This window comes from Gavialis gangeticus, unplaced genomic scaffold (genome assembly GCF_001723915.1).
Source record: "Gavialis gangeticus isolate Ggan-Ray unplaced genomic scaffold, GavGan_comp1, whole genome shotgun sequence".
Lineage (NCBI taxonomy): Eukaryota > Metazoa > Chordata > Crocodylia > Gavialidae > Gavialis > Gavialis gangeticus.
Window position 1 is genome coordinate 70,694,322 of NW_017729029.1, and position 21,478 is coordinate 70,715,799.

Genomic DNA, 21,478 nt, shown 5'->3' on the forward strand with positions numbered 1-21,478 from the left:
GGTGTGGCATGGTGCTGGTCCAGATGGAGAGGGCGTCCCAAGGAGTCAGTCTTCACTACCCCTTTTTATGGGGCAGACTACCTCTGATCTCCTATGGGGAGGGCCTGTCCAGGCAAGGTCAGTCATGTCCCAGAGGGCTCCAGGTGTTCTTACTGAGCATGTGCAGCCTTGGCACAATGGTGGGTTGCCTCATCTTTTGTTTCTTGAATGCTGAGGGTGGTTCCAAGGGCTGGGTCATTGGTCCAGGTATTGGTGTTGATGGTTCGGTCATTCAGAGGGAGCTATTTTTAGACTCTCATTGTCTTTCAAGCACCCACATTCATCCCCATTCATTCAGTAACCAAGTTACATAGGAGAGGTAGGTGTGAGTCATGGGTTACACAACCGGGCATGGGGAACAAGATGGAGAGTTGACAAACAAAATGGAAACTTGACATGACTTATGCTAACTTACATATGTAGGCCTAAATCATATAGTACCAGTAAAACAGTAAAAATCAATATAAACATAATAATCATACAGTATAAAGAAGAAGAAAAAACAAAACAAATGCAACTTACTACCAAAATAAAATGCTGAGGCTTATGCTATGTCTTAGCTCACTTATACTTAACTATAGGGAATAGAGAGGGAGAGAAAAAGTCAGAAATGTTTGGGGAAGGGGAGGAAATGCATTTTAAAAGAAAAACAAAGAAAAACTGGGGGTTTTGCTACAACCTGAGTTAAAGTTTTTGGCTAGGTCTAGAAACAGTCTGCAGGGTTATGAAATGGAAGAGAGACATTACCTGGAATGGCTAACAGACAGCACAATTGCAGAATAAAGGACAGTTTGAATAGTGGGACATCAAGACCATTAAAAAAGGTAAGAGAGTTGTTGATACCTATAGGGTGGAGAGATATTAGCAGGAATCAGGGAGATGATTATGAGCCATGAAGTCAACTGAATCTCTCATCAGTGTGTAGAAATACTACTGCCCTTCCAAGGCTGTTGATTTTAAACTTTGTGGAGCAGCAGTCAAAGGGTTGAAGGATGTAATTGCATTGCTGCACGTCTCCTGGATCTCTCTCTGAGAGTGCATTGTATAATCCAGTGATACTGGTGTGATTCTTGTACATTTCCTTTCTCTTACAGAACTGATGGAAGAGGAAAAATGCATAGGCTCTCACTCTGGACCTCATGTTAAAAATGTACATTTTCATCTTTGATAGAAGAATTGGTCTTCTTTTTCACAGTTTTATTCTACCAGTTCTTCTTACCTATACTTAAGTGATTCTCAACCAGGGTGCCTGGAAATTCTTTTAAAGATGCTACACAATATTAGCACTGTTAAGTATAGAAGCACCTACACGCAATTCACAAGATAAACCTAGAAATTTCAAATAGGAATAGACAGTGTTAAAATCATTCTAACATCTTGTAGTTTTTCTGAGTTCTTTGCAACAGAAGAAATGCTCTATTATTTTTCTGTAAATGAATGAAAGCAAGGAGCTGGAATTATCTGAGGGGTACTTTGAGTCTAACCAGAGGTAGTCAATACCAAGGAGTTAACAGGAAATAGTTTGGCCTAATCAGAGAAAAAAGGTGGGGAAAGCATGGTGAAATGCATCTATTGTCCCATTCAGAATTATCTGTATCATGTTGGAAGTTTTTATTCGGAAGTGTGTGTTGTTGACGCACATGATTAAGGCCAGAAATCCTATAGCTGACAGGAAAATGACCTATAAATAATGAATTGTGATGGACTAGTCATACAGTCATTCAAAGAAATATTCAAATACCAGTTTCCTTTGTCTTGTTTCTCAGCTTCTGTCTTCTTTAAGATATTTTTAATGGATATTTTGCTAGTGATCTGGCTGCATCACAATTTTATTGTGGTTTTAAAGATATTTTATTCCAACAGAAAAGTATGAAGTTAAAATATTATTTGAATGTACTGGAACCTCTCACCCCCCAAAAAAACACATCAAAAACCAAAAAACAGAAAACAAAAACACATGAATAGTTTTCAGTCAAAGTTAGTTGGGCATTTAGAAGTTAAAATAAAAAAAGTTTAAATGGAGTGTAGCCTGGATAACTTGGGTATATACTCCCCTTCTCCAATTGAAGGGGATTGTTAGCTAGCAGGTGTGGTTGGGGTGGGAACTGCAGACTGCTCAGTTTCCCTCGGTCCTTATAGATCTAGGCCTGGACAGTCAGGTAAATAAATGTGTATATAGTTAAATTCCATCCACTTATCAAAAGGGAAAGGAACATGGATACAAACCATATGTACAATGTGTATATATATATTTATAAGATAGCTAAACCAGCAACATAAACAATACCTTCTGGGTAAATGACATAAAACCTTATACCAGTGCTCCAGATACAGGTAAGTATTTGATCTGAAATAGATAAACCCCAAAGATAAACTCAATCCCAAGGGGAAACCCCAATGTCCTTGGGCTTTTCCCAAGCCCTACAAAGAAGCTGGTAACTTTAGAGGGGCCCTCTCAGTGGGACCTCCCCTTTCAGGAGCCCTTAATTAACCAGGGTGGGGACTCCCCTCCCATGTGGGAATCCTCTTTTCCCTGCAACTCATGGCTCCCAGGCCTGGAGGGTGGTGCTTGTTCTCTGCGCCAAGCTGCTCTTTCACCTGCAATGGGGTCGCTGTCCCCTGGAACAGGGGTTTGCTATGCAGGGCTTCTGGGGCCTCTGGCTTGGCCCTGTCGGCTGGCTCAGTAGCCTGATCACTGTCTGGCTGTCTGGACTCAACCTTTTGCTATGGGTTGGAGGCCTGGGCTGCCTCGTGTAGCACTAGGCTTGGTCCGCTTCTAGACCCGCCGTGCAGCACCTCCTGCACTGAGCTCCCAGCTTCGTTCCGGGGGTTGAGGACCTGAGCTGCCCAAGCACTCCAAAAGTCCTACTCTGTGCACCAGCCTGTGCACCGTGTCTCTAGCTGCTCACCAGAGGTTGCAGACGTGAGCTGCCTCACGCAGCTCTCAAGGTCTGGATGCCGTGTGCCATGCTGCACACTGACAGCCTAGCTGCTGGAGCCATCCACCGTTCCCTACTGATAGAAGTCTTCAGGGGCACTTCTGGGCTACAGCTTCACCCCGCTGAGCAGCTCTCCTCAACTCTTCTAAGCCCTGCTCTTCTCTCTTCTCATTCCTTGATGTGCTTCCCTCATGCTGGGCATGCAGCTCCTTTTATGTGCTCCAGGGCTCCACCCCTGAAGTAATTCGGACCTGAGTGTTGCAGTCTTCAGTCGAGTCCATGGTGGGGGGAATGGGAACTCCTCTCCCCCTCCCCTCAGGAAAGGGGCATGGCTGAACTCCTCTTATCACTTCCTGATTGGGGGATGAGCTCCACCAATCAAAACAAGAAGATTTCAAGCCTGGGACTCAACCCAAGCTCCAGAAGGCAAGCCTGCTACAGGATGTTAAGGCTAAAGGAGAATGATAGAGTTACAACATTATTTAAGTTTTTAGTGTTTGGGAAATGGGTCCAGAAATTCTGGTATTGAGTTGGTAACAGTAATTTCCTATACTATACTCATTGCCCTGGTACATGTGCTTATTAATGGTGTTTATTACTAAGAGTCAAAGAATACTTCACATATTGAATTGGGACTAAGAAATTAGCTTAAATTCCTGGCTTTTCCACACATGTATTGTGTGATCTTGAGCAAATCACTAGATTTCTTTGCACCTCAGTTTTTCATTTGAAAAATAATCTAGTTAACAGGGTGGTGATAAGGGTAAATGATAGCTTGTCCATATGACTTTTTAAGTGACCTTAAAGAGGTCAGGATTTCAGCTTGGAGCTGTATTTCAAAAATCTCTTGCTTACTCCAAGTAATGAGAACAAACAGCCCCGCCTACATCAAATGTGCTTGGTAACAAGCCTTCAAGAACTGCGCCAAAAGTCAACACCCTTGAAACACAATCAAGTAAAAATATTTGCATTTATGTTACATTATTTATAAGGCTGCAATAAGACCCAATACAGTAGAAGGAACACATGAATACAAAACAAAGGAACGTTTACCAAATTCATATTTTAGCAAACTTAGCAGAAAATTTAGATTACAAAGGAAAGAAAAAGAGAGTATATGTAATAACAAGTTACAACCTGTTCTCATCTATGACATGTTATCTAGCCCTCATCTCATGAGATCATGCCTTCTGGAAGCTGAGACCGTGTGACTCTTTTCTAGGCCCATCTCCCTTTCTTTTGCCGTAAGGATTGTGTCTTCCAACACTTACCACAGTGCATTAATTTTTACATTACCTCACTTACTTATTACAGTGAATTTATTCTTCTGGGACTTTGGTACATGGAATAAAGAGCCTTTTTTTTTTTTTGTTGGTGGTTGAATTTCAGGATTTTTTTCCTGATTTTGTGGACAAACTAAAGAATTAGACTTACTAAGCCCCACCACCTGGCTGCCATGTTGGCTGCCAGGATGGTCCCATAATTCCCTGCCACCCCATGACATGGTGTGTGACATCAGAAGTCCCACTTCCAGGCCACCATGCTGGCTGCCGTGTTGGCCACCATGTTGATCCTAGTGACATCAGAAGTCCCCATATTGAGCCCCGTGACATCAGAAGTCCCCCCTACCATCTACCATGTTGGCTTTCAAATCCCCTGCCTCATCACATGACAATGACATCAGAAGTCCCACCCTCCTGGCTACCATGTTGGGCATCATCTTGGTCTCAGAAACCCCTGCTGCCCCATCACGTGCCCCTGTGACATCAGAAGGTCTGCCTCTTGACTGGGAAACACCACCCCCTCAAGCTGCAGAAGTTCAGCCCCCTAGGCTGCAAGGCACAGGCGTAGGCTATCAGGTAGTGAGGGGCTGTGACCCCTCTAACAACTTGCCGTGCCCCTTCAAGAAGGAGAAGGGGGTTTCCAGGGTATTAGACCTCCCCCCAAAATGATGCTGAACCAATTGGAGAAAATATAGGGGTGGGACCTAGGCTGGAAGTCCCTGGCCTACCTCTTTTCCAAGTCCAGTTGAGAAACCCTCCAAACCAGGCCCTGTGCTTTCTGAGACCATGCTAATACAGACAGAAGCAAATATGGATTCTTACATGACACCTGTAAGGTCCCTCATTCATGCTTTACCACAAAGGGTTGGCATCTGCCTTCTGAAGAAATGCTACCATAGCAATAGTTCTGAGGAGGGAGAGATTAAGGAGAACAACTCCCTAATTCAAGGATTGTTTGAGATGCCTGATGCCCAGACACCCAGAGCAGATGCTCAGGATTCTGGAGAAGATGTGCTGGATGCTGAGAGAGAAGATGTCTCTCAGGGAGCAGAGGCACTGGTGAGAGACTTGATCCATGGGTAGGGGAGCCCTTAGGGGAGTTGGTGGTAGGGGTTTGAGGGGACCTTGGTGGGGAAGGAATTAGCTATGAACTCTTTAAACAGTAGTTAAGTAGAGTTTTTCCTTTGAAATTTCTCTGCAGCTTGATGAAACAATTCTAATGACCCCAGACAGAGAGCGCATCAACAGATTTGTAACCCTTGTATTAGAAAAGAGAAACTGTTTTTGTGCTAAACAGAGGCTTGGTGCTTCATGTGAAGAAAAAGATGCTGCAGCCTTTAGAAGACAAGTAGGGATTGAATGAATAGCCCTGTTTCATGACAGGAATGTAAAAGCGTCATGAAATCTTTTATTCATGGTTTTTTTTTGGCATATTGCTTGAGAAAGAGACTTTCTGAAGACTGCATAAGCTGTCTCCTAGCTTCACCGGTATAAGGAAGCCATGAGTGTGTGGATTTGACAGATGAGGCTATAAACAGGACAACTCAGGTACTTGTACTGAGCTGTGTAAGGAATGTTTTCTAAATGTCATTATTGCATGAGGGTAGTCTATAGATTGTCTGTGCTTCACTGAGAAACATTTAGCTCAAGGTGTGGCGATTATAAACCATAGTCATAGATTTCATAAACATTAGGGCTGGAAGGGACGGCAGAAGACCATCAAGTCCAGCCCCCTGCCCCAGGTGCAGGAAGTCAGCAGGGTTCATAGGATCCCAGCAAGATAAACATCCAATTGTCTCTTGAAGGTGTTAAAAGTAAGTGCTTGAACCACCTCCGGTGGCAGTCCAGTCCAAACCTTGGGGGCTCGGACAGTAAAGAAGTTCTTCCTTATGTCCAGCCAGAAATGGTCATGGAGGACTCTGTGACTGTTCGACTTTGTCATCCCTTGGGGTGCTCTGGTGAAAGAATGTTCCCCCAGGTCCTGGTGGTCACCCCGATAAACTTATAGGTGGCCACCAGATCACCCCTGAGCCTGTGCTTTTGCAGGCTGAAGAGTCCCACGGCTCTCAGCCTCTCATCATAAGGTCTGTCTCCCTTACCTCTGATCATGCACGTGGCTCTCCTCTGAACTCTCTCAAGCTTCTCCACATGTTTTTTGCTGAAGACCCAAATTCTGCTTTTGGTTTTTTTGAAGTGCCAGGAGGCTGGGGCTGGGCAGGGGCTGGGGCTGGGCAGGGCAGCCATGTTGTGGGGGAGCAGGATTTGTGGCTCCTCCAGCTATGCCTGCCTCTGCTCCAGTGTGGGGAGCTGTGGGAGAAACCTCCATGGCTGTCCTGCCTGGCTTCATCCCCTGCCTGGCCCCAGCCTCCTGGCACTTAAAAAGGAAGGCTGTGGTTGTAGATGTTTCAGAGTCTGCCATTTCATTTCAGATTCAGTGTTTTAGGTGCCAAAATGGGCCGAAACACCTCTGAAATGAAACAGCTGCCAAAATTTCGCACAGCCCTAAAGATCATAGTTCTTAAGCAGAACCCGGTTGCCTCCTTCTCTGCTGCCTATGGATGCTCCCTCTGGGGAAAGAACTAATGCCATCTGTCTATATTACAAAATTAACCCTGGTGAACAAATACACTATTTTGATTTTACTAGCCTCTATCCCTTTGTAAACAAACCAAAGGAATAACTTGTTGGACACCTTGAGATCATTTGTGACAATTTCATCCCCCTGTTGAGCTATTTTGGATTGGCCAAGGTAAAATTGCACCCTCCAAGGGCCTTTTTTTTTCATGTGCTGCCCATCAGAGTGAAGGGGAAACTTATGTTCCCTCTGTGCCACATCTGCATGGAAACAAGACAGCCAAATTGCACCCACACTGATGAGGAGAGGTCCCTCTTGTGCAATTGGTGCACACCAAAATGGAACAAAGCTGTTGAAAAGGAGTACAATGTGGCTAAAATCTATAAAGTCTGGCAGTTTCCCAAAACCACTAACACCCTGTTTTTGGAATACATAAAACAGGGTCTGCACCTCTGACAGAAACAGGAAGCCTTGGTGTACCCCACCTTGTATACTGATAAAGAAAAACAAAACAAATATGTTTCTGATGTCAAACAGAAGGAAGGTGTGACTTTACACCCAGGGCATATTAAACTCAACCCTGCAAAGTGACAAATAGCAAAATTGTTTCTAAATTCTTTGTGGGGCAAATTTAGCCAGAGGACATATCTCCCCAACACCACCATTGTGAGAGACCCCAAAGTACTCTTTGGCTATCTTTTTTCTTCTGCTTATCACATTTCTTTTTGTGACTTTATTGATGGTGAGACAGTCTGCATATCTTGGAAGCATGCCAAACAGCAATACATGCTCTCGGGTAACACTACCGTCTTTATAGCCTGTTTCCCCTCTGCTTATGTGCACTTAGAGCTCTATGAGCTGCTAGACAGGTTGCAAGGTCAGTGCCTGTACCGTGCCAGACTCTGTGGTATTTGTGAGCCATGAGGAGACTGGAACCCTCTGCTAGATGATTACTTAGGTCAGCTCACAGGTGAGATCCCATCAGATGAACACATCACAGAGTTTGTGTCAGCAGGCCCATAGGCAACGTGTAGGGGGGCACGCCCTCCTGAGATTGGGCACTGCTGAAGCTACCACTGGCTTCTGTGGGAGGCCACCGCCCCCCCCCTCACTGCCAACATGACCACTGTTGTCTGTGAGTGGTCCCCGCTCACCACTCACCACTCGCCACTCTCCTGCCACCCCCTCCCGCTGCTGACACCATGGGCAGCAGCTGTGGGCAGTCCCTGCTTACCAGCACCAACACCAGTCCCTGCTCACAGCTCACCGCCATGGCGCCCCCCAGTTGTGGGAGGCACCAATCATTCATGAGCAGGCCCAAAAACCTATGGGTACAAATTGTCAGGAGGAAAAGCCTGCCCGAAGGTCAAAGGAATTACCCTGAATTTGGCCAACTATGGAAAGGTCAACTTTGAGAGCTTGAGAGATCTCATTCTAGATTACAGAGCAAACCCCAACGTGGACACCCCTAAACATATTGTGATACAACAGCTCTCTATTGTCAGGAACAAAGAAGAAACCAAGACTCTTAAGAAAATGCAGAAAGTTGTTACTGATGAGTCTGCACAGACATTTTTAACAGCCCACTCTACAGTTTTTGATCATGGATATGTGCTGGAAATATCCCTTTTCTGTGATTCTTGCAGGGTCTAGCAACTGTGGTAAAAGTTACTTTATAAAAACCTTCTGGATAATGCTGATAGATTGTTGTCCGTTATGCCTGAGAATACCACGTGGTGCTATAGCTGTTGGGAACCTTTATATAAAGAATTTCTTTGTAAATATCCTTTTATCAAATTTGTGGAGGGACTGCTGGACAGTCTTAATGAGGATCACTTGTTTCCTCTGAACAATGTAAATATAGTTGTGGTGGATGATCTGATGGACTCTGTGAAATAAAGAAAGCCTTTACCAAGTACGTACATCACAGGAATCTTAGCATCATGTATATAGTTCAGAATGCTTTTTGTCAGGGGAAAAAGAGTTGTGCCATTACCCTCAACACAAAATACATAGTTCTGTTTTAAAATCCCAGGTATAAGTTATAGGTGGTATCCCTGGCAAGGCAGATGTACGCAGGTAAGACCCAATTCTTTCTAGAAGCTTTTGAGGTGGCCACTAAAAAACCTTATGGGTATCTGGTGATAGACTTAAACACTTCTACCCCAGAGACTTTTAGATGAAGCACTGGGCTTTTCCCTTCTGACCAGCCAGCAGTTTACACTTTGAAAAAAGCAATGGGTGGAAATAAAAAGAGATGAGGTAGCAGTGGGCTCTTTTTTAGCTTCTGACCTGTAGAAGTGGAACATGTCTAACAGCACGAAGAGAAATTTAGCTGTCTTAAAATTGCTTATTCAGTCCTCCCCCCAGCAAAGGAAAGCTATACTCTGCTTGGGTTCTGATGATTTAGTAGCAGCCATTTCAGAAATTGCTCTGAACACCTTTAAAGAAAACATCCCTTTTACACCCCACCAAATCCATGTGCTGAAAAAGAAATGTGGAATCATAAAAAGCCTAAGAAATAAAAGACTATCTCTTAAAAAAAAAAGAAACAGCTGGTGAAACAGTCTGAGGCATTTATTGGACCCTTGTTAAGTTTTGCTATCCCTCTGATCATGGGACTTTTGACTAAGCAGTGGGGAATATGTGGAAAAAATGTACCTGGTGCCTAGTCAGGAAGGTATCAGAACTGAGGCAACCTGCTTATCGGATGCTGAAATGAGGGGACATTCTCCAAAGGCAGGGTTTAGCCAAATATGATAAAGCTAAATGGTATGCCACTGTGCTTCAAAAATACTTGATGCGTGCGAAGCAGGGTGACCTGGACAGAGGGAAATTAACTCTGTTTATGCCAGAACAGAATGCCCTAGAATGGCAAAACCTCTAGAAACACCAATGAATCCTGACCCCACCATTCAGGAAGTGTTGGTTAACGTGCATACCCAATACAGGAAAAAATGCTAAAGCGTTGCTCAGCAAACAGAGTCAGCACAAGCATATTTTTTGGGGGGGTGATCAAGGGGGTTTATATACAAAGGAATGCTTATCAAGGGTTCTAACATGCTCACCTTAGTCTGGGGGACCCCTCAGACTCACACCACTTCTAGTAAATGTCCACCTAAAGGTTTGCAGACAAGGTTCTTTGTCTACCTATGTCCTTAGACCAACACACCTACAACCTACACCTCTGAAACACCTAAAGGTTGGGGCATCTTTATGAAAGCCATAGCGGAGCTGAATGCAGCACCTTTTGTTATGGGCAGTGCTGAAAATTGGGATCATCTGGAAGACCTGAAAGCATCTGCTGCAAACATGAGCCTCACCACAAAAGGAACGAAAGATTGTCTCTAAAAGCAAGTGGATCACCATGTAAAATTTTACACCTGCAATCAACTATTCTAGATGCTTCAAAATTTTGTCTACATATTGGGTTGTTTTTTTTTAAAAGTGGTGTGGGGTAAAAGAAAAACACGCATGGATATTTCTTTTTTTTTTTAAACCCAACAGTGGGGTTCTTTATTTAAATAACACTTTTGTGGAAGTCATTGCAAGACACACACGTCTGGGCATATTGAAACATGTTTTGAGCAAGTCCAGTCACGTGGAAAGACTTGTATTTACTTTTTACAAACCACATCACCATGTGGTCATTTTGTACTAAATCATTGGAATACAATTTAAAAATGTGTTCAAATGATAGCCCCTTGTTATGGTGGTGCAGGAAAAACACACAGTGGTATCCACAGGCAACAGAGCTGGGGTCTTGTAATTGTTTCATCTTCTTCCTTGGTGTCCACCATGAAGCACTCTTCTTTTCCAGAATCCTCAGCATCCACTCTGGGCATCTGGGCATCTGTCATCTCAGGCGACCATTAGATTAGGGGGCTACTCTGCTTAATCTCCCCCTCCTCAAAACTATCACTTCAGTAGTGTTTTCTTGGCAGGCAGCTGCCAACCCTTTGTGGTAAAGCATGAATGAGGAACCTTATAGGTGTCATGTAAGAATCCATATTTGCTTCTGTGTGTATGCTCTCAGAAAACACAGGGCCTGGTTTGGAGGGTTTCCCAACAGGATTTGAAAAAGAGGCATGCCAGGGACTTCCAGCCTAGGTCCCACCCCTATATTTGCTTTGATGTGTTGGATGCTGTTTTGGGGGAAGGTTCAATGTCCCTGAAATTCCCCCTACCAATTAGTTGAGGGGGTGGGGCAAATAGTAGCCTGTGCCTCGCAGCCTAAGAGGGCTAAACTTTTGGGGTCCCAGGGTGGGCTGTGCAGCCAGAGGGGCCATGTTTCCAAGTCAAGGGGAAGAACTTCTGATGTCACAGGGGCATGTGATGGAGCAGAAGGGGTTTCTGGGACCAACATGGCACTCAATATAGAGGTCAGGAAGGTGGGACTTCTAATGTCATGGGGCATTCAAGGAGGCAGGGGACTCTGGGACCAACATGGTGGACAAGGGGGTGGGAATTCTGTCACAGGGCATGTGATGGGGCAGCAGGGGACTCTGGGGCCAACATGGTGGACAAGGGGGTGGGAATTCTGTCACAGGGCATGTGATGGGGCAGCAGGGGATTCTGGGGCCAACATGGTGGCTAGCATGGCAACCTAGGCATAGGACTTCTGACGTCACAAACCATGTGCCAGGGTGATAGGGGATTATGGGACCATCATGGACCCCAACATGGAGGCCAACATGGCAGCCAGAGGGTGGGACTTATGCTGTTATAGACCATGTGATGGGGCAAGACTTCTGGTCCCAAGTTGGCGGCCAAGTGGCGGGACACCTGTCAGGGGGTGGGGATAAAAGTTTGACAAGAAGTGCACCCATTAGACTTTACTGTTCACTTGAATCCTAGCTCTTTAACCTATTTACAGACCACATGATGGGGCAGGACTTCTGGTCCCAAGTTGGTGGCCAAGTGGCAGAGCAAGGGGCGGGGCACCTGTCAGGAGGTGGGGATAAATGTTTGACAAGAAGTGCACCCATTAGACTTTACTGTTCACTTGAATCCCAGTTCTTTAACCCATTTATCTTTTCCTGCTCTGTCTATTTTTACTAGGGCATTTGGGTTTTACCTGTGCCACTGAAATTCTGTCAGGCCTATAACATAACTATTATGTCCAATGTACAACAGTGCTGAAGTACCTACTGCAATGATGCAGTTAGTTCTTCAGTGGAGTTTTCAATTCACTTTTGTCCAATGGGCTTTGTTCAAACCTTACCTGCCACTCAAAGGTAACATCTAAGGTGATATCCTTATGTCCTGAGATATGTTAATTTCCCTTTCTTCTAGTACTTATTTTTTATTACCTAACCTCAATATATGAGTAAATTGATTATTTTCTTAATAAAAGATGGAACTGGAACCTCACCCAAGTGGCAGCCTGTTCTACGGTGAAGTGTCTTGCCTTTGAAGCAGAGAAGAGAGAACAGAGGAATAAAAAGGAGAGAAATCCTAGCTTATGACCTACTCTCTCCCGCAGAAAGACCTGCAACTTCTGCAGACAGGTCTGTGGCTCAAGAAATGGACTCTTATATCACCTCAAGACCTATCAATGAACCACGATAGAGATGGTCCTCAAATTGAGAGATTTCTAACAAGGATGTCTATTTGTTGAATTGCAGTTCCATTGGTAGAAACCATAAATGTAAAAGCATTCAAACAGTTCCTGCCAGATGAAAGATGGTGAGTCTAGTAGAAAACTCAACCTCATCCCATGAGGTAGAAGTCATCTCCTGGACTGGAAAAAACAAATGCGTGTATGCCATACCTCTCTGGGAGAAGCCCAAAGTGCATTCATTGCTCCATGCCCCTCTCCAGGAGAGTCTGTGGCTCAACTAGACTCCACTACTCTGGCCAAACACAGAGTAAACCTTTGTCATCCCAGCCCTTCTCCACAGATCTGGAGCTGTGGAGCTGTCTACCCAGAACTGGAGGGAGAAAACAACCTTCCAGCACCCATCCTCGGATCTCACCTGCCCCTGCCTCCACCCCACCACTTATAGAACCTCCTACCTCCCCCTTAATGGTTCCAGGCTGGTCCACCTTCACCATTCCTAGAGCCCCTCTGACCCACCCTCCTCACAAACACAGCCTGTTCTGTCCTACCCCTGCCTAGGGCTCCCCAAACCCCCACCCATCAACCCAATCTGAAGGGTCAGTTCCTGTCAGTAGTAGAGGGGTCAGTGTGCTTCATTTCTGATGGAAGCCAGACTATTTAGGTATGCAAGGACTGTCAGACCCACACTCCCATATCCAAACAGCATGGCTCCCTCCAGGAATAAAGACCACTGACATCCTCCCTCTCCCTTGCAACCACCAACAGGAACCATTCCTCCCCTCCCCTGAACTTTCCTGGCTCCCCTCCAAACACTGGCCCTACCCTGATACCTTTGAGATTTATTATGATCCTACAAAAAACAATATATTACCTCTGGCTGGATCCAGTCCTACACATATAGAGTGATTTTTAACTCTTATAGCTGGGTTGCCAGATAACTGGAAGGAACTTCTGAAATCTGTTTTACTTACTTACTTATTTACATATTTGGTTTTAAAAAAGAAAATGACACAAAATAATGTAGCTGGAGTATTTGACTGCTGAAATTCTTGAGTTGACAAGTAACACTACTCAGGACCACAAGAACATGAGGTTCATTCATTATCTACAGCTGGCCATCCACAGGGAGAAGAAGCTGAACCAGCTACTGGGGAAAGTAATTTTCACTCAAGGTGAAGTACTGCCTGGTATCTAGGAATGCATACATGCATTTAAGTCGATTTATAAAACAACTTAACTAAGTCGACTTAACTAAGTTGATTTAAGTGAATCCATGTTGCAGTTTACACATGTACAGCTCCTTGATATATTGGCAGCCATCTTGTGAACCCTTCCCCTGCTAACTAATGCAACTTAAGATAATATACCTTGGCGGTATATTATCTTGCTCTGCATTTAAGTCAACTCTGCTCTACCTATATGTGTACACTCTGACAGTTAAGTTGATTTAAAAAAAGTTAAGTTGACATAACTGTCAGAAAGTTAGTATGTGAACACGCTTCCCAGGCTGTGCTGCTACCCATGAATATTGAAAGCCACAAGGCTAAGAGCAAATAAAACTGACAAATAAAAAATGAGAGGTCTAAACTCCAAAAAAATATATCCATCTGACAGCCTGACTGCTCAGAGGGAGGGAGGAGGTGTTTTGGGGAAGGAGGGCATGGCTTTTTGGGGCCAACAGTCTGTCAGCCCTGACCTGTGCCTTCAGATGCTGCCACCTATCTTCAGCAGTGGGGAGCCTGCAAAACATGCTGGCCTCCATGCTTTGAGCATCTATGGCTGGGTGCTGTCAGTAGCACAGACTATCTGCAGAGCATTCAGCTAGCCCCTTAAATGCTCATACAGGGTTCCACAGGTAGGGCTTCCAGCTGCTCACACTGAACTGGTAAACTTCCACCAGTTTATAGGAACAGTTGAATACACTCCCAGATAACACAGTAATTATCTCACTAGAAATGTGGCACTACATTATGACACAGGAAACTCAATTCGAACTTTTATCTTGTGTCTCCACCCTTTCCTTGATCTTTCTTTAACAGAAATGTTCATTCGCCAAACCAACTCTCTACTCTAGACACAAGTTTCAAAGTGGTACTGATACAAATGAAATCCATCACTTTGCTTTTGTAGGAAAACAATTTTAAAGACAGATTTTCTGACTTAATTTGCAAAACATGACAATGTTTTTGCATAACTCTCCAATTCCAATATATTTGATTGAACGGTCGCCTGTGGAGTGGTTTCAAATAAACACATATTTCAAACAAGAGCTTGGGGAAATGTAATTTTCCAGCCATCAATTGACTGACCCTATATTCATAAGTAGAATTTGGCAGAAACCTAATTCAATAAGGTATGAATAGCCACTGCCCACTGTTTTACTGCACCCCCTACACAGGGCTATATCTTGGCTCTTCAAGGTCTACAATAGCAAAGGGAACCCAAAATTCTGAAATTGTAGGAGTCCAATATTTCAGGTCAGCAGGAGAATTGTGAAGTTGGCAATAAAAGCAGTACAAGCAGTGCTGTAATCAAGACTGAATTAATGCTGACACAATGGTTTGAACTCCAAGTTTAAAAATGAAACAGTTACAGACCTGGCTGTACAGTGTCTAATATTGCCACCTAGCCTGAATTGCTGCTGGCAACCTCATAACTTAATTGCACCCGTATGTCAGATTATGATATTTATGATACTCAGGTTGTGAAGACCAGGAGATCATATCTGAAATTAAGTAACCAAATGAAACCTTTAATTCTGGTTTATTATTTTAAAGGGGTTTTATTCATACTGTTTAGATTTTGCTATAATTAGAAATAGGAGGTCCTTGACTATAAATTCAGAAGAGAGGGAATAATAAAATACTAGTCCTAAAAATACTGTACTTGTATCACACTTTTCATCTGTAGTTTGCAAAATACTTTGCAGTGTGGTTAAGCATTGTTTTCCTATGTAACAGATATGGAAACTATGGTTTGCAGATGTTAAGGGAAGATTTGAATGGCATAATATTGAGTTTTCCTCCTATTTCCCACTCATACATTTGCGTCTTCCCTTAAAGATCTCAGGGTGATTTGATAAAGCTCATTCAATGGAAGTGCCCCATCTGGTTTTAATAGGATTTGGACTAGACTAAATACTAGGTTAAAACAAATCACTAGCAGAGCTGTGACTTGAAGGAGGATTAGCAAGACGATTAGCAGAATTCCCCTCCAGTAGCACAGGGGTAGCCAACTTGGGCATGCCCTAAGGAGCATGCACATCCAGGGGCACGTGTTTCCCAAGGGACAAGCAACAGAGGCACCTGTTTTGGCCCCAGCACCCTTATCTTAGGCCCTGGGGGTCTCCTGGGGCAGCAGTGGCACCAAGCCAGCTGCTCAGAGCCTGGCCAGCAGCCAGAGTGTGGCTCTGGCTGGCCATGCTCTGTTTCTGGCAGCACATGCTGCTACTGCATGTGCTGCACCACTTTTTTTAGCAGTGTTGTTGTTGTTGTTTTTTAACACCAGAATCTCCTGGTATTAAAAAACCCCACCACACTGCAAATTAGCAGTGCACATGCTACAAACCGCATGTACGTGCTCATTGGGATGTTCCCCTGGCAGAGACACCCTCTTTGTGTAGCATACTGCAGGTTATGAAGGGGATGGCAGATAAGGAACAGAAGACAGAGCAGCAGATTGAGCAGGGTGCACAGGCAGGGAACAGCAAGCAGAATAGTAGATCAGGCAGGAGAAGGAAATTGGAATGGCACTCAGGGAGGGTGCGAGGCTAATTTATCTTGTTGGTCTAGTAAATGATATAATTTCTATTATGAGTCCTGATTGCCTTTTCCTCTAGACCAATAAGGCTACAACCTGGATACCTGAGGCTAATTTATGGCACTCCTGTCAAAAATGGTTGTCCCTTTGCTGCTCTAGCCCATCTGCCAAAGACAACGGCAAAATGATGGAGCAGCAGTCACTTCCTTATAAATATCTCTTAAATCTAGTAAATGACCCTTCAAATTATTCTCTGCAAGACAAAACAAATCATTCCAATGTAACATGACTCAAGAACCAATTCAATGATACTCACATAAACAAAAAAATTTTTCTCATGCATTGTAATTTCATCTGTACAGAAATTACAACTACAAGGACTTGACTTCAGAGATGCACTCCAGACTCAAAATTAAGACCCGTATTTTGAACACTACAAAGAAAAAGATGTCTGAATTCTTTCAGCTTAATAGTGAGATGTTGGCTAGTGCTGCTGTGATTTCTATCCATTAGGTTGAAGCGCTGATCAAATGCTTTTGTAACTGTCTAGATTTCAACAGTGCTTTCTCTGTTAATTGCTATTGGTCCATTTATCTGATCAACCCTGTTTAATAGTGCTACCATGGGTATAGTATTGTCTTTTGCTTTTATTATTAATGCTTCATTTTTTATTTTCAAATGTTAAAGCCCTTTCCCATGTTAAATAACACTTATTTGTGATTCAGGGTTACAGAATATGCCCATATATTATAGGTCATGCTTTATTATGTCTCAACAGCCATCCTGCTTGGTGGATCATGACAGATGTCCACAAACCTACTACACCAATAGTCCACTAGAGGGATTATTTTTCCTCCTTCCCTTCTTTCCAGAAGTGGAAGATTATCATATTCACAGAACAGTTCTGAATTAGACCACTGGCTTTATGAATACTGGTGCAAATATGTCCCGAGCCTTGAAATGCAGCCCTAGAAAGAGTCAGAAAATAGCAGGGTTTTTTTGCAAAACAAAATTGTTATAGGGTTTTGCTAGGTTTTAAAATACAAAAGTATGGTAACCCCTCATCATTAAAAAAATAAATATCTACAATGGCCATATTGTTGGCACATGATCCACACATATCTATGTACTGAAACTGAAAGATTTAATAATTTGCTAACTTTTTCTTACTTATACTGTTAGCAATTTTGCATTTAAAACAGCTGGATCAATAAAAATATCATGGACAATTTCAGTTTTGCCAGTGGTTAATTTTGCTTTTTGGTTCCAATCAAAGCTGTCTCCATTTCCAATAGCCCATCCTCTTCATTATCAGTTATATTTAAAGCATACGTTTGTGGATTCAATTTTGTTAATATTAGTTTTAGTGATTTCATTGGGATGACTTGAGGAGGAAGGTACCCTAAATGTAAATCCTACCATTTCTATATGATATACTTAGCATGCCCAGGAACAGTATGTTCAAGCAGACCATGATGCTGCAGGTAGGTACTCTCCTAAGCAAGAAGCAATATAACTACATTTTATGGTACTATGGGTGTATGACAGAGCTCCTTTGGTGCCTGTCACTTTAAGGGCTGGAGCAGGGAGCTGCCAGGTGGCTTCTTGTGGTGGCCATTTTCAAACTTAGGCCAGAAAGGGAGCAGTATGGGTTGAGCAGTCAAGGAGGTAATATCAGGCTGAGCTGCTCTTGGAACACCTTGGAGGTAAGTGTAGGAGGTACAGGGGATGGTTTGGAGGCTCCTGATCCTGGGTATGACTTGAAACTGCACCTTGCTGGGGAAGGGTGGCCTGGTGGGGCTCATAGTGATGTGGGAGACCCAGGAAATGCCAGGCCAGTTACCTCCCTTGTGAAAAGTGGGTAGGAGTACCTTAAAACCTCAACCCCCACTATATACTGGAGACTATACAAAGTATGGGGCCAGGCATGCTCAAAGAAAGGCATCTGAGCCCTGGGGGTATAAGACTCCAAGCCCAGAAGGGGTATAGAGTTAGTCCTGGAGAAGAGGCAGTATGGAGCCCTAGAGGGGGCAGCATGGAACTCAGTAGGGGCATAAAGGTGACACCTAAGGAGGGGTGGAGAGTGGCCCCAAGAGGGGCAGAAAGAGCCGAGTGCCTGGAAAGTGGCCAGTGGCTAGATTCAGCCTAGGGTTAGGCATGGACTGTCACTTGTGAGCCGGGTTGCAAGAGGCACCCAGAGGGCTATGGGGTTGATTGCCCAGAGTGAGTGAGAGTAAGCCTGATGGCCTGAAGGTTGCTCTTGGGAAGCAGGGCAGAGTGGAGGAGGCCTAGAAGAGTGGTGGAATGAAAGAGGCCCTGTAAGAGGGGGCAGAGTGAGTGAGTGAATGGAAGAGGCCCAATATGGGGTAGAGTTTGGCCTGGATTCTGGCTGGAGCATTTATAATCATGGGTGCTATCTCAGAGGCTTGGGCTGCAGTGTAGGGTAGGTTTGGAGCTGTGGATATCACCCCTAGACATCAGGGGTTCAAAATGGGCAGCCTTCTGTCTAAGTACTATCTTTATGACTTACCAACAAGGCATGACAGGCCTTGCCCATAGACAGAAGGTAGGCTGGTGCTAGCACCAAACCTGGAAGCTTACCCTGTCACAGGGTAAACTAATTAATACAGAAGTGGGCTAATGGGTACAGTCACTCATACGTGTTAACACAGTGCTAATTAGCCTACTTGAACATAGTTACATTACTTCTTGTGTAGGAGGTAGCCCAGACAAAGCAGCACGAGCATGCTTCAGAGCACTGCTATCAGGCATGACTGTTTTAATCTACATTTGTACTACTACTATGTCCATCTCTTGTAGACCCTTAGTGTGGGAAGCATATTGCCTCAGACTTAACTATCAAAGGGATTCATTGGTCCCAATTCAGGCAGTATTTATGAAAAAAGGTTGACACTACTGAACATGTTGTTCCAACTCAAAACTTATTTCTGCCAGCATGCAGCCAGAAAACTGCAACCTGGCAGTGCAGGAGGTGACTTGTGATCAGTACCATGGATCAGTTAAGAAATGCACATCTGTGATGAGGGGCTCTTCTAGCTATTATCCCTAGCCTAAATGTTTGTCATCCATCTGTTATGTCTTCTCTTTTTGATTGCAAACTCTTTAGGGGAGATGTTTGGTCAGCATCTAGCATGATGAGGCCCAGCCTGAACTTCAGGCACTAATGCACTATAAATATAACATTCCTTGAGAGAGATTATATAATATAGAGTTACTAGACTCGCTCTAAAATTGATCCTTTAGGACTTTCTTAGACTAACCTTTGAATTTAGACTTGCCTTTGATTTGATCCTACATAGAGGTTAAATCTTCATTTGTGATAGTATAGTAGGTGGTTTGAAGAAAAACATTTAAATAATAAATTTAATCCAGGTAGTCTTTTAACAGAGACATTCCCAAACATTGTACAACTGATGTTTACATTGACAATTTGCCAGAGATTGGAGAACTAAACCTAGGTTACATATCAGCAAACACAAACATAAAAGTTAGTTGTACTTATTGTCTGATATATGGATAGAAGTTGCAACTGTTCAGGATTGCCAGCAGTTGATCAGTTTTTAGCATAAAAGCTGCAGTTTATACCAAGGGTGACCATGGATTACAATGTATGATGAGCTTTTCTTTGTATTAAAAAAGCAGATCTTGCCTGAAATGGATGGCGGATATAATCTTGTATCCTAGCAGTTCTCCAAAGCAAGGAAATGAGATTTCCTGACATGGTGTGCCAGGGCAAAAGACGTTAAGGGAGCTCCTAGTCCACCCATTGCGAAGAGGCTCATTTAGCAGAGTTTGCCAAGGTCATTTTCTTTACAAGTTGTACTGACGTTCAATTTGTTATACCCTCTACTGGTCTGAACAAGCTTGATACATGGAGAAATCAGACTTCTGTCTTTGCCTCATGTGCTACATATATCTGGCATCCATGACTCCCTTTCCCATAGGAAACCAAGCAACACATAGAGGGGAACAACTTTTTCCCATTATGAAACTAGAATAGACTTAAAATAGCACGCTAGGTGTTGAGGAACCCTTTTTAACATGTTGAACTTTTTGAGCTATCCTACTCCTCTCTCTCACCTTTAGAAGAAAGATATTTTGCTACAAGGAATATGCCATCTAAATCACATAGGAGCCTATACCCATGTTGAACTAGCATATTGCAAATGGTATACATGACAGGTTTTTGAGCAGTTGCTGGACCTGAGTACACAGCAACCAATCAAGGGAGTGAAATGAACATTAAATCAACACAGCAGTACAAAACAAAAGGATTTGTCCTAAAGAAGCAGAGTACAATTTGTATTTACAGTATTTACTCCCTCTCCCTCGCCTTCTCATTGAGATCCCTGGACTTCAAGGCAAACAGCCAAGATGGATTCAGCCCTTCACTGGTATCATGTTCTCATTCCACAAATCTGCCATCCTTTCGCTGGCACAAGGCTGTAAGCTGTCTTACAGATGAGTGCTCACAGACTTTTGCTTCACTGACAGCTCTGAGAATGATCCAGAGTAAACTCAAATGTTTTGGACATTATATTTATTGATAGCATGAGGAATGAAAATTCCTTACATGTGACTTTAAGGCTGTATGAAGTTTCATGGGCAGCCTGACCTAGATCTGACCTAGTGCAGATGGAACAGAGATTTCTGATTATTTTGATTGTCAGAGAAGAAACCAATCTATAGGGCAAGCTTCGAACCCTGATGAGTGTGAGTGGGGGAGGGAACTTTATTAAACTATTTTTTATTTTGAAATACATTTTGTAAGAAATTGCCTGCCTTTTGTGATTAACCAGTTTTTTTGTGCCAGCCAGGCACTTAGCAGCAGGGCAGCAGGCAGGAAGCTTCAGAGCCACCTTGGAGATCCGGCCATAGGGTATAATGGGGAATCAATGAAATATCTAAAACTTTGTTGTTTTTTGTCTGATTTTGATGAAACTTGCAGGAAAGCATGAGTCCTGCCAAGTTTCAAGAATATCGGTGCAGGGGTTTGGGGGGAACTGTACCCCAAATACTTGAAAGCACAACTCATGTCACATGTATGTATTACACCACAGTGGAGTGAAAACTGCAGGAGTGGTGGCCCCTTGAGAGGCCACAAAACCTGCCAAGTTCCAATAAGATCGGTGCAGGGGTTTGGGGGGAACTGCACTTCAAGCTGCTGACAGGCAAAACTCATGACATAGATGACCCTGTGTTTGTTAAGGCACAGCGGGCTGAATGCTGCAAGGGTGGTGGTCCCTGCTGAGGCCACAAAGGCTGCCAGCTATCAAGGAGATGGGTGCAGGGGTTCTGG